This window comes from Sinohyriopsis cumingii, chromosome 1 (genome assembly GCF_028554795.1).
Source record: "Sinohyriopsis cumingii isolate HCF-2022 chromosome 1, ASM2855479v2, whole genome shotgun sequence".
Classification (NCBI taxonomy): Eukaryota; Metazoa; Mollusca; class Bivalvia; order Unionida; family Unionidae; genus Sinohyriopsis; species Sinohyriopsis cumingii.
The window spans coordinates 39,256,367-39,275,030 of NC_142961.1; the positions used below are offsets into that span (position 1 = coordinate 39,256,367).

Genomic DNA, 18,664 nt, shown 5'->3' on the forward strand with positions numbered 1-18,664 from the left:
CCACAATAATTAATCCAGTGGGTGATACGAAAATATGTATCAACCACAAGTCAATATTGTGGTTTGTGAATTTGCTGAGCGGAGGGGTTATTGCGGTTACCCCCACTATTATAAAAATCGCAATTATGCGCACCACCGACAAATTGTCAGCCATGGGGATTCGATCCTGGACCGCGAGCGCCACAGTCCAATACCATACTGATCGAGCTATCAAACATTGTTACGAACATATGTTTCGGAAGTTAATATATAGCTAAGGAACCAATATTTACACTAAACAGCGGTTTCTGAATAATAACGGTTTCTGTATTTGTAGCGGTTTCTGTATTTGTAGCGGTTTCTGTATTTATAACAGTTTCTGTATTTATAACAGTTTCTGAATAATAACAGTTTCTGTATTTATAACAGTTTCTGAATAATAACAGTTTCTGAATAATAGTTTCTGTATTTGTAGCAGACCGAAAATCAATAATAACAGTATCATTAATGCACCAGTCAAAGAACTTTCCAGAATTGTAAGTTCAGTGAACACACAACTGCAGGTCAATTACAATGAGTAACGGTTTCTGTTTACACACAGCTTCCTACGGATCAATAATATTATCTTTTGTATGATGGGAAAATATTTAAAAACCATAAATAATACTTCTACGAGTAATTAGTTACGATGTAATTAGTTACGATGTAATTAGTTAAACTGACTAATTACGATCATAAAAAACCAACCATCTACGAAGAAAACTATATATTACAAAGTAATCTCCCCTTAAATCAAAAATTCAGTAGTGTATGGAGGACCTACTGTGACATAAATTAAAAAAATTAATTCAATGTGGTGATGATAGTTAATAATGTGGCGATGATAGTTAATAATGTGGTGATGATAGTTATTGATACTGAAATGTAATTTTCTGCTTATATTTTTTCGAGAAAGCAGATCTGGTTATATTATCTGCTACATTTTGTACTGAACGCGAGTTAATATCAAAATATGTCGCAGCCGCGTTCATAGACTGAAACATAATTACTTTACCGGTTTCTATGTTTGTAGAAATTACCCCCCTCTTTCCGATTGTCTTATATCTTCCTGTATTACCACATGCAGAGTTCACGCTTCGAGTGACAACACGAAGGTTGGATAAATTATTGTTTTGAGGATTTCCATCAATATGATCAATAACAAGACCGTCATTGATCAAACCCTTGTGACACTCGTATGTAAATCTATGACATAGATATCTTCTCTTTCCAACTGTAAATCTAAGATAGCCAGTATTAGAAACATTACCAACTGGTTTTTTTAACCTACAGTGTCTGATGATACCATTAATATTTGATTCATAGTTTGTTATGACAGGATGTGGGACAAATATATTTTGCTCCATTATAATAATATTATATGTTTAAATCATTGTTTGTCTGAAATCTTGATATATAATCCTCCACGGATTTTATAGCGTTTTCACCGCTATTATTTTTTTTGTCATAATATCTTTTAAGTTCTCTGAACCGTTTCCCGCCGCACTTCCCACATAATTTTGTCTTTCCACGTACTCCAATACCACACCGTAGACATGGTATTGGTCCTAGACTTCCTCGTCGTATGTTTTGTGAGTGCATCCAACAAAATTCCTTTCTACAGGATTTGTTGCATCGATTTACTGAGCCGATCATCAACCATCTGCATTGGGACATTGTATATATATATATATAATTTTCTTTATTTAAATATTTGTTTTAATTATATGAACGAGTTTGAGAGATTATCCCAAACTAGGCCTGTTAAGTATAAATTCAACCTTGACAGATTATCTTCTGACTTGCCAGTACGAGATCTGGTTGATCCGAAAAATAAAAGTTTGATCTCGAAAATTCATGACGCTAAGAAAGAATTTTACACGGATGGTGCATCTCATACATGGTCAACGTTCAAGATTATACGCCTTAACGGAGTCAAGGACACTGACTTTGTCACGGACGCTACAATGAATGACAAGCGAGCAGCAACTATCATTAACTACATCGCTGAATACGAGGGCAATCAAAAATATTTCTTCAGAGTAAAATTTATTGTATTAACAGAAACAGGTAGTTGGATTATCCGTGACAAATATGATCCTGTTCTTGGCAATAATAAAACTATCATATTAAGTAAAAATTCCAGACCGGGTCTATTGACTGGTATTGATAAACCGTATTATGAGCGAGCGTATCCTGTAACAGCAGTTATTTATGGAATTTATGAGATAAATAAAAAACCCAACGTTGATAAACTAGCGCCGATGAAATTATCATCCTTGACCTTGTCAAGGTTAAATTGTGTGGCTGAACGAGTAATAGAACACTTTACAAACGCGATGCGTGGAAATGGATTAACTGATTTAAGGCGTGAAAAAATAAACTCGTGGGCTGATTCAGTTAGGGATACTGGTGCTACAATAAAAGATGTTGCTGAGTTAGGAAAAATATTAAAATTTCCAATAACCGTAGCAACAATAACGGGAGAAGTACTGTACCAGTCGAAATATAAATCGAAAGGAGCTCCAATAAATATTATCGATCACAACGCGCACGCATGGACTAACGCAGTAACAATATTTCCACGTGATCGAACTGTTAGATTTTACCCCACAGATATGGCTGTGGCAGATAATTCTGTGGCAGATATGTTTGATTTTATCAACGAAATAAGTAAAACCGATCCTGTATCTGTATGGTTATTCAAAAGTAATGAGGAGGGTGAATTTGATCAGTTTGTCAAACCGAACGGTGAAATATATCGCACAGAATCCCTCCATGACGAGATGAAAAATCTTGCGACGTTTTTACAGTGCAAGCACGCGGAAAATACTGACAAATTACTAACTAATTGTTTTACCGTTCCATCTGTTGCGGCTCATTTCGCCAGAGAACGAAATTCATGGAAACCAACACGATTTGATTTACTCGAGGACGTACGCGCAAGTTGCGTCGAATATGGACATGGCGGATTATGGAATACCAAATACAATTACAATGATGTTATTTCGGTTGATATGGTTGCATGTTATCCGGGAAGTTTTCTAGGATACGGAGATTGTTCTACGTACTTTGAAAGATTTGGTCACCCTACAAACGAGATGACGCGAGTGGCAATTAATGGACCATTACCTGATTTTGATCTGACTGGATTCGCCTGTATTGAGTCGTTCGAGTTTAACGAAAATCTTCACAAGATTTGTTATGTTTGGTTTGGCAGACATTTTTGTGAAAAACGTTGGGCACCTATAGTTCTGTTGCGATATATGCTAGATTGTGCGATACTGACATCGTTGGTGGTCAGTGAGGCAATTATATCATATCATGCACAGACCAAAGTTTGGTTGCCCATGTCAGATTCTGAAGTTATCAGCGAGTTTAAGGATGATATTCCTAATAAACTCAAAACCGCAAAAGATCTCGGTAGAAAAATTATAGGTAAATTTACTCAAGGTGGTGCATATGATTATAAAAGACATCACGCACGATTAATTTTAGATGATGCCGAGTACGATTTTATAATCGCTGATACAACGGCGAAAAATACATTTGTAAATCGAGAGAGTGTTTATTTATCCGACGGAACAAAATTAGGTACGATCGTTAGTTACATAAATGACGTATCCCCGCAATATACTCATCTAAGATCTTCCATGTTGGCTTATGTTTCTATAAATTTATTATCGATGATTAATAGATTTCCTGAGACCGCAGTCAGAGTCGCAACAGATTCGTTTTATATTTCAAGTAAATATTTAGAACCTGTTATGAAATTTACAAGTAATGATGAACGATGGGGTTCGTGGAGAATAAAAAAGGAACTATTACACAATTATGTAGAATCAGCAGATGTTCCAGTGAGAGATTTTTATCGTAAGGGTAATAAAATATCAGAAATGTCGAAAGCACCATCGTTGAGTGATCCAATAACCAGATATAAGACAGTATATCTCAATGGACCTGGTGGATGCGGCAAAACAACTCGAACGATTAATGTTTTTAGAAATTCAGATATGATCGTGCTGACACCCACACATAGACTTGCACGTGAGATGAAACAACGGCAAGTACAATCGTGCACGTATCATAGTTTCTTCCGATGGCGCGGGGATACATGGACTCCTGAACGGATGGGGGAAAAATATATACCTAAAATAATTATTTGGGATGAGATATGCACGGTCTCATTGGATACATTAAAAAAGTTTCTTGATTGGTTGTTGACGAAAAATACCGCTATAATAATGTGTGGCGATCATGGTCAACCTCCGCCCTTTGTTGGACCATCTCCACATGATTGGTTAAAAAATTTCGTTGATTATTACGAAGAAATAGATGATGATCATAGAGCTCTTGATGCAAATTTGAAGGAGTTTAAAAAATTAATCAGATTACAATCAAACAAAATTCAGTGTGAAATAATACGTGGAGTGATCTCAGAGACATCAATGAGTGATTTTTTGAACTCATGGAGACCCAACGATTTGATCGTAGCAAGTAGAAAAATAATCAGAGACGCTTTACAACAACAGTTATTTCAACTACATAAAGAACAATATTCAGAATTACCCGTACCGTTGTGTTATAGACCATCAGATACACGAAAACAGAATATTAATGTTGATATTCCAGGACCCTTGACAGAGTCAAGGAAACAGAATCTCGTATTAAATGATATTGTCGCCGTTGATATCAGTGTAGTCGAAGATGCATTACGCGCTGACAAATCTCCATGGGTGTTAGGATACGCTATGACAATCCACTCGTCTCAGGGATTAACTATTTCTGATACACGAGTCTGGATTATAGACGATCGCATCGAGTGGTCAAATTTAGTTTATTTAGCGGTATCGAGGGTCAGAAATATATCTCAATTACGTAGAATTATAATTCCTGAAATCGTTGATAAATTTAACATCATCGATGATGATATAATAAGAAGAAAATTAATCGGATACAAACAATCTGACAAAAAAAATAAACGCGACTTTGATCTTGATGTTGAATTTATTATTGAGTTAAAACAGCAGCAGAACAATCATTGCACCAGTTGTAATTGTATAATGTTATGGCGGTATTCGAGTAATGATTCAAGACAATTTACCGTAGATAGAAAAGATAATAGTCGCGGTCATACACGAGACAATATCATGTTAACCTGTCTTGAGTGTAATCGACGTAGAGGCGCTAGCGCCTTGGGTGCTGGCACTAGTGCTAGTTAAGTGATCGAAATCACCGAAGTGATCGCGGCGGTAGTTGTGTATCCGCGGGAATTATTTGTAGTTGTTCACGTGTAAATCCACGTTGAGGAGCAGCAGAATCTAATCTGTAGATTGCAGGTCTGGAAACGCCTACATTTCTTCCAGTGGATCTTGTCACGGTAGATATTTTGTGTGTGGTAACACTCCAAATAGGATCAGTTGCTCTCGCGCTACCACCTTCAAGTTCACCAGGCTCATATAAATATCTGACTGTAACATCACCTAATATTTTTTGTTTTCCAGCATCTTTTCGTTGTGTTGGTATATTTTTTTTTGTGACCGCGCTAATGGGTTTCATGTTGGTTGTTCGTGTGATTTCATTATTTAATGCAGCTATCACGATTGGTAATCTTGCAACCCATTCACGAGATCTCTTATCCTGAATAAATTCCCTCGCGTATTGATATCCAAATAACCGTTCAGCAAGTGTTCGATTAAATCGCTCAACAATTGCTTGATCACGGTGAATTGCAGTATGACCTCGTCGTATTTTGGTATTATGTTGTTTCATCAGCGATGATACTGGACCAAGAAATTCCTTACCAGGATCAACCTGTAGTAGCTGTGGCCATCGTAGACCACCTCGTTGATAAATTCGTTCAAACGCATCGGCTACTTCAGATGATGTTTTCGCCGATAGCGGTTCTGCTTCTTTATATCTACTTGCAACATCAACTACAGTTAACGCGTATTTGTACGTTTTTCCACGTACAGTATCATGCGGTAAAAACAGAATATCAGCTTGATGAACTTCATTAGGAACACTGACATCGAAATACGAGTACTGAATGTGTTTAGGACGTGGTAGATAAATTTGCCATATTGCTTGTTTAGATAACCACGCTTTAGCAGTAGAATGTTTAACCGATGCTGCATCAGCGAGTTTACCAATTGCTGCTTTGCCTCTCCAGTATCCCCTCGGCGAATAATAAATTGATTCCATTATTAATTACCAGCCCCAATCGCTAATTTACCTTTCATCGAGGATCTTACTAACCAATTAGCTAATGATTCTCTAATATTTTTATTTTTTATAGAATTTAATGAATGAATTAATTTTACATCTGCAATATGCCTATCTTGTAGATTTTGACTTTTATAAGCTACATCATGAGCATGACAAGCTCGATCAATAGCATTTATTGGTTCCTCGCCTGGTTTTGGTTGATCTTGATTATCGAGCCTGATATCGAGTCTGGTACCAGGACCGCAATAAGTATATCCTGGTAGATGTTTTTCCCCGCTGTATTTAGCCCATGGAGCACCTGGAAACTTTGACATCAAATTAGCAATATCACCCCCCCGCTTATTAGGTAAAAACGAAAATTTCTTTCTACAGCATACAGAACATTTTCCACCGTACGCTATTTTTTTATTTTTTGTTGTAACTGTAGCTAAATCAATAGTTGGAGTTTTAACTTTACAGCGTAAACAATATAAATTCATGTTATAATATATATGGATATAATTGATTTCTCAGCAACTCGGCAGCGAGAGCCAGTTAAGCATCATCCTGCGCTACCGAACTCCATCAGAATGATTATCATAGGACCATCTGGATCGGGTAAGACGCAATTATTACTTAATCTGATAATGAGATGGTTGAAATGGGATAAGTTGTATTTAGTAGCACCATCCGTTGATGATCAACGATGTTATGATGTACTTAAAGATTTCAATGAAAACGCGCGATTACTGGATGAGGATAATGATGTTATAGAGTTTATAACCGATATTGATGAAGCACCATCCGTAGATTCCATAGATGGATTTATTAATAATTTAGTTGTATACGACGATGTGATGCTAGATAAACAATCAAATCCAGCCAGAATATTTTCCCGAGGGAGACATAAAAATACAGACGTGATATATGTTACTCAACGATATACACAAATACCAAAAGTGATCAGAGACAACTGCAACATTTTAGTTGTGTTTAATGGCGTAGACACACACACGTTGCGAAATATTCATCAAACCTGGTGTGGTGGTGACATGGATATAATTAAATTCAAAAATTTCTTCTCACGAGCGCAAGCTACCCCGCATGGATTTATAACAATAAATTTACATGATCCAAGAACAAGATATCGTGTGGGTATTGATAAAATATTTGGGTAACAGGGGAGCAGCAGAGAGGGGTGATGATAAAATTAAATTTAATTAAACAGATATCATTAATATAATGAACAACTGTGCGTGGCTGCGTCAAGGAACAACAGATAAATGCAACAAAAGGTGCCGTGGAGAATATTGCAAGAAACATAATTATCTTATAAAGAAAAACCCTCATGCTGGTCCACGAAGATGTGTTGGATGTAACAACGGCGTTAGAGGATTATATCAGATTTGTAAAAATTGCGGTGGAGATCGATACAGAAGTTTGATGATATATTATAAACACAGAAAGAACATAAATCCAAAAATAGAAAAACCACCATCAGAACTTGAATATTACTTGAAACATAGAACAAATAAAGATGAAACAAATAAAGATGAAACAGATGAGGAGAAAGTACAGCGAGAACGAGTTGAAAAATATTCATCAAACTTGGTATGGTGGTAAATTAATAGCAGCAGAGAGGGTGCCTACCAACGTTGGTCGTCAAAAAAATAAACAAGAAATAAATAAACACGTAGAGTACTTTATTTTTTTCAGATACTATTTCGAACTGAGGTTTTATTAGCACAATCGGTCATTGCAAAAATAAACATCTCAAGGAAAGTTCATTTGTAAAATCTGGACCTTTCTACGAGATGATTTATTTGTTTGTTTTATTTATTTTTGTCGGAATTCTATGGTCTGTTCACCCTCTCTGCTGCTCCTTTTACTCGGGTACATGCTGTTCCGGACCAGGCAAGTTCAGACGAAATTACGGGCTACTTCTGATTAAAAGCCATACTGATTCGGATCATATTACAGGTTGATTATTACCCTGTGAAATATTAATAAGTTTTTCTTAGATTTTCATGTGACAGTTACAGTTGTTTCAAACATTATATTTATCATTACTTCCTACGTACTTTGCACAGTTAAAAACTGCATTTAATGAAACAAATCCCATAGGCGTTGTTCTTTGTACAAATTATACAAAATAGTTTCCGTCAGTAAGGAATGTACGGAAATTCCCGATGAATCTTGCTACGACTTAAATCATATTAACATCGTGTTTTCATTATTCCTGTCAAAATAGTTAAACAATCTAACTTTCTTTTTACAAAATTGTTGTATCTGTCATAAATTAATGGTCAGTAATATAATTATATTAAGTTCCATTAAATCTTACATGACATCGATAAAGATGTTCAGTTTATATTTCCGTATGGCACACCAAAATTTTCCGTATCACATACTCGGCCTGGAACTATTTTAATAATGGTCCGCTTATAAAATATCCGAAATTGATTTATTGATATACATTTTAAATTATTACAAAATGTCAATACACGTTTGTAATTTTAAGAAGTGCAGTCATATCTGAGGAAAGTGGACGCTTTTGCCGCTGGCGGAAAATAGGAGAGCACCGTAAATAGCGACGAGTACTTTATATGATTTCATGGTATCTAGGCCGAGATATTAGAGTTATTAGAGGTGGTGAACTGGACAGAATGTTTGACGATGAGTTCTCAGATAAACATTAAACGAGAGAGAGACAGACAGACAGACAAAGACAGACAGAGACAGAGACAGACAGAGAGAAGAAGAAGAAGAAGAAGAAAAAGAACTTTGCCGATGAAGTCTTGTATTGAAATTTTAAAATCCAGATAAAATAAGAAAGATCAGAGAGTAATGTCCAGATTCAAGGCATGGTTAGAAATTACCCTAAGTTTAATATCCAAGAGACATTCCATAATGTAAATCAGCTTTAAAGAAAAAACAAAAAAAAAAACCAACAACTTAGCCAAAATCCATTTCAACTTCAGGTTTACAAAAATATGGTTTACGAAACGACATTTTTTAAGGAGAAAGCTTAAGTGGAGGTACTTACAATTTGTCTGTTAAAATTTCAAGGAATCGAATTTGTTTAGTAAATCTGTTGATAAAACTCAGGGCCTGTTCGGGGAAGAGGGGGGGGGGGATTTCCATGGTTTCAGGAAAACCCACCGGGCTAAACAAAACAAAAACGTCAACACAAACGTACAGTCTCTCGTCCCTTATAATTAGGCCGTTTACATGGTATTATGCACACTTTGAGAAAATAGACACTTAGACTTTTGCTTGGAGCCCTTTTAATAAAAGTAAGGGTCCTTTTGACATTTTTTTGGGAAAACACAACACTTGACCTGAACCGACCCTGAAACTGCAACATAAAGGAAAATGTATCAGAGAGAGCAGCAGCTGTTTTGATTGTTTCGCAAATTTAGAAGAATTATATCTTGTTACGATGTTGTTTCATCAAATGCAACACATGAAGGGAACTGTATGTTTACATTTTGAATTCTTGCGTCTGTCAGGTAGAAAATGAATAAAAGGAAAGATAAAAAATATTGCAAACGAATATTCAAAATCTAGTCCGCACATTAGAAGGAGATCGACTCTCCGAGTTCTTAAGATATATATGTTCTTAAGACATATATGCTTCAAAATTCGTTGGATACTGCCTTACGGCCTCGACATTCCTTTGCCGCGTTCAACTCGTTCTTTCCGCCCACACAGAACAAAACACATATTTGAAGTTTTTTCTATGTATCGCACAACTTACATTACCGTGTCGCACGCCCAGCCTGGACTTTTACAACTTTACAACTTGAAATATTCAAGAATAGTCCACTAATAAATAATCGGAACTGATTTATTGCAATTCATGTTAAGCTGTTCAAACATATAAACACACTTTTGTAATTTTAATATTGGGTGAAATGGCACATCTGCCACTGGGAATAATGGAGGGTACCATAAGTAACAACGAAGAATTTAAAAGTATTTCACAGTATCTTCCGCCGAGAAATTAGAGTTAGCTGAGATTGGCAACAATATTTTCGACAAATATGTTTGACAATGAATTCTCATACGAAACGGGTGTTTCCAGTTGACACCAAAACACGAAAGAGAGGGAGAGTCCAAGTACTTTGACGCTGAATTTTTTACTGAAAATTTTAAAATCTAGACAAAATAAGAAAGATTTAGTCATGTCAAGACTATAAGCATGGTTAGAAGCGCTTCCACCTTTTGAGAAAACATTAACCTACCCCTTTTTAATCTGACATTTAAATTGGCGCAGAACTGATAATTTAATGAAACCGAATGGTGTGCTATAACATATATTTAAGGAAGAGTAACTACAGCTACAACATTTGATGTTCAGATGAGTTTGCTTATTGCTACAAAGTGCTGAATTCTGGGATCAACGACTTTTTTTATAAAAAAAAGGTTAAAAAAATCGGAGGATGAAACAAACTTAAACCTTGCGCCCTTTTGATACAGTTCCCAACTGTAGCTCTGGCAACACACAGAAGTAACATTCTGCAATGGAAAAAGAAACAAAAACAAACAAAAAAAATAACCGATGTCATGTTTTAGTTGCTTACTAGCGTATGCGTGTAATAATTATATTTACTCCTTTGTAATGCTGAGAATCATCATTCGATTTTCAGAATCGCACTTGTTTCTAGTCTGAAAAAAAGTCCGCTAAATATGTTCTCATTTGTTGGGTAAGTGTTTTATGTTTACTGTTTTCTCCCTAAATCCGTCCACACGTGGACAGACAGCGAGACTGACATTGTCCACTAAATTTGATTGGATCGGGCCAAAGCGACACCCAGTCGGAATTGTGATAACAATTTCGATCCAAATTGTAACTTCTAACTAGCAAGCGAAAACTTAGTCTCGCCTAGGAAGATTGCTGAGCTATATAGGGTTACTCCGAGGAAGCCACTAGCAATTTGGCGGTAAAACTTAGAGAGGAGATTCTAAGGAAAAACAAAGCTTCGTAAAGGTCAGTAAGTTATTTGCTCGATTTTTGCAGAATATTACGGCATTGCAATTGTAATTATGTGTAGTATGTATATTTAATTATTATGATAGTTTAGTACGTATAATTACCTTTGTAGTGTTTAATTTACATGCTTATTTGAGAAATGATCTTGATTATTATGTAGAGAATTATGTAAATTGTTAGCTTGTAGTCAGAATTAATTTTGTAATTCGCTGTTAGGTTACTTCGTAGCAAACTAGTGCATTTATTCATGTGATATGTTAGAATTTAGACATGCTTGAATTGTGAATTTGGAAAATGGTTGAGGTGTCTATAATTAGTTACTATGGATGTATGGATAGATTAGAGCATGGATATTTGAATATTTGTGTACTTTGTATGAGTTGTAATGTAAAGAAATGCGTCTGATTGTTGCGATATTGTTTAGTATAATGGGATTAGGAATATGTACTGATGTGACACAATTTATTGATGTATGTATGAGAAGTAATTGATACCGTGCTTTTATTACGACGTTGTTTCACCATACAAGAACGTATGAGTATTTCGATGTGAACGAATGCGTGACCGAAGAAATTTAATAGCCGTTATCTGATGATAGGCTGGGTGTAGTGTGATATGAGAGGGCTAAGGAAAATATTGTACAGTCCTTGTGTTTTCACAGGAAGCTTTTGGGGGACTGAACTTCCGGTTCAGGTGAGTCCCGAGTCTCTAAGAGGGGAGACGGAAGTGAGACTAGCAGAGCAATCTGAGTCTACAAGTCTAGTTGGTGGAGAGAGTCGAGGAAAAGGAGTCGATGAGGAGGAAGTAGAGAAGGAGGAGGAGTATAGAGAAGTCGAGGAGGAGAATGTATTTGGAGAAAGTCGGGAGGAAGAGGAGAAGGAATTGGAGGAATAGGAGATAAGAATACACAGATGGGTAGAATACAAGGACAGGTGGAAAGCTATCTCACACTACTAATCAAATGATGCAATATGCTATCACAGGGTCGAGCGGAAGGAGAGTACTTGGGAAATTTGAAGCACTTGACTACTGAATTATTATTAAATTGTTATTCGGTGAATTTCACTTTTTGTATCTTCAATCATTTAACCGTCGGCATTGCTGACTGGGGGCTCGGAGCTTTACATCTATCTTTCACTGATTTAACTTCCAACCAAAATCGAGCCTGGGTGGGATTTCGATAATAATTTGAATAGAATATTGGGAGCACCCCACCCCAATCATAACACACCTACCACAGTGGCGGCATAACATCCCTTCACGCACACATAATTTCAAATTACTTTTGTGCATTTATGTGCGAAGCACAGTGACATGTCTGAATCACAGGTGCAGTGTAAGACTTGACCGAAAGATACGATGCCATTTTGCTACTCTAATGTACCAGAACTGAATATGATTTTTATTTTAGTGCTATTGTTTTCTGACATGAGTGGGTTAGAGTTTAAAAAAAACACATACAAAGAAAACAATTAGTCTGCACCAATATACACATTCATCATACAACTCAAATAGTCTGCACCAGTATACACATTCATCATACAACTCAAATAGTCTGCACCAGGATACACATTCATCATACAACTCAAATAGTCTGCACCAGTATACACATTCATCATACAACTCAAATAGTCTGCACCAGTATACACATTCATCATCCAACTCAGATAGTCTGCACCAGTATACACATTCATCATACAACTCAATTAGTCTGCACCAGTATACACATTCATCATACAACTCAGTTAGTCTTCACCAGTATACACATTCATCATACAACTCAAATAGTCTGCACCAGTATACACATTCATCATACAACTCAAATAGTCTGCACCAGTATACACATTCATCATACAACTCAAATAGTCTGCACCAGTATACACATTCATCATCCAACTCAAATAGTCTGCACCAGTATACACATTCATCATACAACTCAATTAGTCTGCACCAGTATACACATTCATCATACAACTCAAATAGTCTGCACCAGTATACACATTCATCATACAACTCAAATAGTCTGCACCAGTATACACATTCATCATACAACTCAAATAGTCTGCACCAGTATACACATTCATCAAACAACTCAAATAGTCTGCACCAGTATACACATTCATCATACAACTCAAGTTCATATAGTACACGATGTATCATCAAGTGGTTTAAAAAAGCAATGACCGAAATTTATTTAAGGCGCGAATCTTCATTTTAGCAAAACTCGTATGCAAAATAAGAAGAGTAAATAATTATCCTAAGAAAATTATTACAATTATTAAAAATTATAATTCGTTCTTTTAAAGGATTACAATTAACAGAAGGCATCCAGTTCATTTCGGATGATTTTGACCGGTATGAAATTAACTGACAAGTAGGTTTATTTCTTTAAAAAATGCAATGACCCTAGTACAGAAGATAAAGGAAATACAAACGTTATCTTCAATAATTGTATTTTGCATACGCAGGCAAAGTTAATAATATTACTTTAATAATGTTGGCATACCTTTCTAGCATACAATCGCTTTTTTCTTATTCAGACATTATATATTTTCTTTTACTTTTCCTTTCTCTCTTATCTTTTTGTGTCTTGATTTCTTGTCATGTCTTTTATTTTTCTTATCTCTTCATTCCTAAATTCACAATTTTATGCATTGGCATATACATAATTGTTGTTTATTTTTTAAAACATGTGGAAAGAAATAGAAAAATAATCATTTTGCTTACAATATACTGAAAAGTAAACAAATATACAAACAAAAATGCTAACATTCAAAACTTTGTTCAAAGACCCACTCACAGCGATAAGTACGAAATAAATGTTAGTTTTGAAGCAGGAGAGCTCGTACATGATACAACATATAGCACTCGTGAACGCTTGATGCTGGTTCGAGTTAGGTGAGGATAAAACAGTCATCGTTCCGTTGCATTGTCAGTCCTTTGACTAACAGATATTTACAAAAATGTCTTAAGACTTTCCATTTTAGTAGCTGAAAATGTAATTCGGATTCACACTTTTGAATATGTGGAGCAATCGTCTGGAAGTAAGTTTAATTCATTGTTTAAGCTTTCAACAACTTTTCATTTCCTTGACAAGAATGTTTTTCAGCGATCTTTGTCATAAGCACGATAGTATTTTTTTAAAAATAGATAGTAGCAGACGAAAAATTAATCGGAGTGCAAAACTAAGATGTTCCGATGCTTTTTATTTTTTCACATTATACACTAAATCTCACGAATATTTTTCTTGCAAATTCTTATTGGAAACAAGATAACCTACAAAGTTCTTTTTGTGCTTTTCAATGTGCATCAAACATAAGAGAGACGAATTAAAGAAGCACGCACGTGGCAACCCAGCATGGTTAACGGTCCTTCTCAATGTGTCCAGTTTTATTACAATATGCAGAGTCAGCTCTTTTCAAGTTCTCTGCTGATAGTCTCTTTTCAGTTTACTGTTTGTGCAGCTCCAATTTAGAGAATGGTGATCCTTTTATTTGGAATAATCATTAATAACGCAGAACTTACATTCTATTACTGGTTATCGGTCCATTTAAGTCTCAAACTTATCTTAGCTGACCACTATTTATGACTGGGCGAAAGGACCCGATTATGTATCACATAATTAGTTTATGACATTAAATTAACACAGATCAAGGCTAAAATTGAAGATCTACGTCCGACACGCCCTTCCAGTGTAGGATACTCTAATTTAAATGTATTCATTGCTTGGAATCAGACTCATATCTATACGAATACATTTAGGTCCGTCTGCATTAGGAGCGTTTCTGGTAAAATTGTTCGAAAAATACAACAGTCAGGATTTTACGATTAAATCAGTTTCAGTCATTTCTGAATGTTCATATATACGTGTTTTACTTTATTTGGTGGCGCCAATCTTTCGTCATCAACATTGTATGTGTGTCTCTTTGCAATCCTGCAAACGGTAGTCATGACAATAACCACAATACATCGGCCATGCATCGACAGAGTCAGCAATATGCACGCGCACCATCAGATAAAACAAATAATCCATCATGAACTCTTTCAGTCACACGTGGGATTATTCAGACTTGTAACTGACGAACAAAATGAAACGATCAAAGGAATTTCATAAATCTGCTATATCGAAGTAAATCAACTATTATAATCTCGTATCGAATGTTAATATTTTCAAATGCTCTCGATTCAAACTTCGATTCTCTGGATCAAACGACGTATTCAACTGTAAAATTATTTGAGATGATTTTATCACCGTTAACCTTGTGCTATCATATACGGCTAAACAGTGCGTCGACATTGTAACGTTAAATGTTGGTCCCAGGTTTGGCCGTAACGACACACTCGACTCCAGTTTTGTTACGTCATAGTTCATGAAATAAAAATAAAAATATTTGAAACTCTTTAAGGAAATTCATCTGGTCATGGCAGTGAACGCTGTAACGATACGAGGTAAAAGAAACGTGGATGTTTCAATACTCGTTTTCTCACTAGGTAAAAAAAATACATGAATCACGTTCATCTCCTTCGGCCACAAACCAACAGCTCTAACAACATCTAAAGCATCAATAACATCTCCTTAATAAAAAACATAAATGATTAGAAAAGGGAGAATGATTATCGTTCCCTTCTTTTTGTTTTCGTTGTCTTCACTGTTGCTGCCATCTTCGTCGCAAGCATTTGTCAGGCGCAAATATGCTTTAATTCTTCCGAGATTTAATTGCCAAGTGTAAATCAAACATGTTGAAAATGAAATATATATGACATGTATCTGAAAATAAACATATCAATTTTGATGGCAAAAAGTCCAATTCCTTGTTTGTTTAACTTCTATTTAGGGATAGATTTGTCTCCCTTTGAAACAGATACTCTTCACAACAAGCGTTTTTAATGATATTTCATTACAATAGGTAGCCAAATATGACATAAAGTTCGATCACCATTCTTGGAGAGCACATATATCTATAAACCGGTTGCCTTGAACATTTGATGGTTGATCCAACTCCGATATATTATTTTCAGTATTTCCATAAAAACGACTGACGTACCAAATTGAGATTTAACTTTTGTTTAAATAATGTGAAGTGTGAAAACCCAAAACCAGTCCAGTCCTAGCTTGGGCAAACTTGTAATATTTGTCACCAAGACCGATGAACGTGAGTTTGCCCGACTTGACACTCAGTATGTCGGAAATACAATTTGCTGTGATATTTATTTTCCGCCTGTTTAATGGGTCGAGTATAAGCCAGATGTGTGAACGGAAGTTTTATTTGATACGTGAACAGTTATTAGTTGATGTAGTTCTTCCTCAAAATTAATAGACATAATGAACATTTCCTAAAGATCGATATGCTTTACTTCTCAAAAAAGACTGAAACTGTGCTGTGTATTACGAATACCTGTTTAGTACAGACAAACAAGTCGCTTATTGGAAGAAAACGAAAAATTTCGTTTCACCTGATTGAACGACGTTTTTGTCTGTCGGTACACTGTATGCACACAACGTGTCACAACGGTATGTAATCTCTGTTGACTTTTTGTCTTCCAGTTGTTTTCTGTCTGTTTTATTATTCCTACTTGATTTAGACTTGCGTGAGGAATTAAACATTTATAAACAAAACTGCACACGATAACTGCCAAAATTCAAATATGGTTCGTTCTACGCAGCATTGTAAATTTTATCCTATCTGTAACTCAGTAAATTTTCATGTCAGCGCCATTAAATGTAGATTAAAATATCCAATTCGTTTCACACGAAGTATTTTGAAACGATTTAGATATTTTATCTACATTTAATGATGCGGACCTGAAAATTTAATGAGTTCCAGATATGATAAAATTCTCGAGTCTGTGTGAATGAACTATACTTTTCAACTGCTTTAACAAATTTAAGCCTAAATTTTATTGCAATACATATGAAAGAAATATTTTTCATTCAGCTCTGCTATATTTTATTTGGCTTGTAGATATCCTAACATTGAAGACACATATATGTCCTGTAAATTGTGTTCTCCTTGTAAGATTCCGGATCTATAGTGTATTTGAAAGTTAAGTAACATCTTTTATACTATTTTATTTAGAATATAAGCGACATGGAGAATAAGCCTGGTTATCGGTTTTGTGTTAAACTCATACACGTTCGATAGCACGAAGAAGGCTTAGAATGTTTTTCTACAAAGGTGAGGTAACCCGCTGTGAGAAGCTCGCCTTCATAATGATATAAGCGGCCAAGCACCTGCTAAACTTCCGGGTTGGAACACAGTTAATATCACTGGTAACTAAAGTCTTTGCTAACATTGCTTTTATTTTAGCTCTAAATATTCTTTTAGTTACCAAGTAAATAATGGTTGCATAGATTCTGTTGTTGTCACAAAAAAGTACTCGCAGATAACAAGGAGATTTTGCTTCCTGGTTTGTAAAGTCGTTGGGATGGATCCAGGCCTCAGGCACTTAATTCAGAAGGAAGCCAATGATAACACCCTCCCCAGTTGGGGAAGGTGTTATCATTAGTCCCCACCCACCCCGACCCGGGTCACACTTTTTAACCGAACAAGACGGAACAGACGAAAATATCGTAACAAAAAATTGAAAATTCCGGAACAAAGTTTTAAAAAACAAAACAAGAAATTATACTTCTAAAACAAGTTGTACTCATGATTCCATTAATTTCAATAAATTTATACTGACGTTAGTTATTTTACCTTTTTTCTGTATACCTTAATGTAAGGTGGAATAAACGAAAATACTGGAACAAAAATAGGTAATACCAGAACAAATTCTATGCAAATATCAACCTGTGTTTCTTATGAACATTGAACTTTGTCAGCAAGATATCTGCATGAATCAAGTTTCTGTAAGTACTGGCTAGAAGTAGTACTGTATAAATTGTTTATTTGTTTGATAGTGCTGATATGCTGTTATTATTGTTTAACCACACGGTTCATTTTCTAGGACATGAGAGAAAAAACCCAACTATCTAATAGCATAATCAGATTCTTATTTTATTGCCCAGCATGAGCCTGTCAGCGGGCAAAACACATACCTGTCAACTCTTCCAGCGTTAGAAAAGAACTCCCAGTTTTGGGGGTTATTCCATGCCTACCTCCTGATTTAATTTTATCTCCTGATTTTTACACAGAATTCCCAATTATTATATTTTTCTTCAGTAAATAGAATGTTAAGTTTAAACATTATTCAAGTCATTTATGAATGTTTCTAACCTTACAACAATACTAAAATCAGAAAATAAACCACAACAAACAATAAACCACAGCAATAAAATGGTCAGCAAGTTTTTTCAATCCCAAGAATGATCACTGATCCTGTAGCATTTCCATTCCCATGAAAGAAACTTTCATGAGTGAACATCTGGCATTATTGTCCCTATATACAGATGTTAATTGTGACCATCATTAAATTTAAAGCAGGAGTGGAGAAACATACCAC

The 18,664-nt window shown here is 35.5% G+C and overlaps 1 protein-coding gene across 1 annotated transcript in view; it reads left to right on the forward strand.

The window, feature by feature from the left end:
- Positions 1 to 17,407: 17,407 nt before the first annotated feature.
- Positions 17,408 to 18,664, forward strand: part of LOC149806747 (tyrosine-protein kinase SYK-like) — a 99,022-nt gene continuing 97,765 nt past the window's right edge. Inside the window, exon 1 of the mRNA XM_089957142.1 lies at positions 17,408 to 17,492. The gene's annotated coding sequence lies outside the window, so the exon portion shown is untranslated. The remainder of the gene's footprint in view (positions 17,493 to 18,664) is intronic.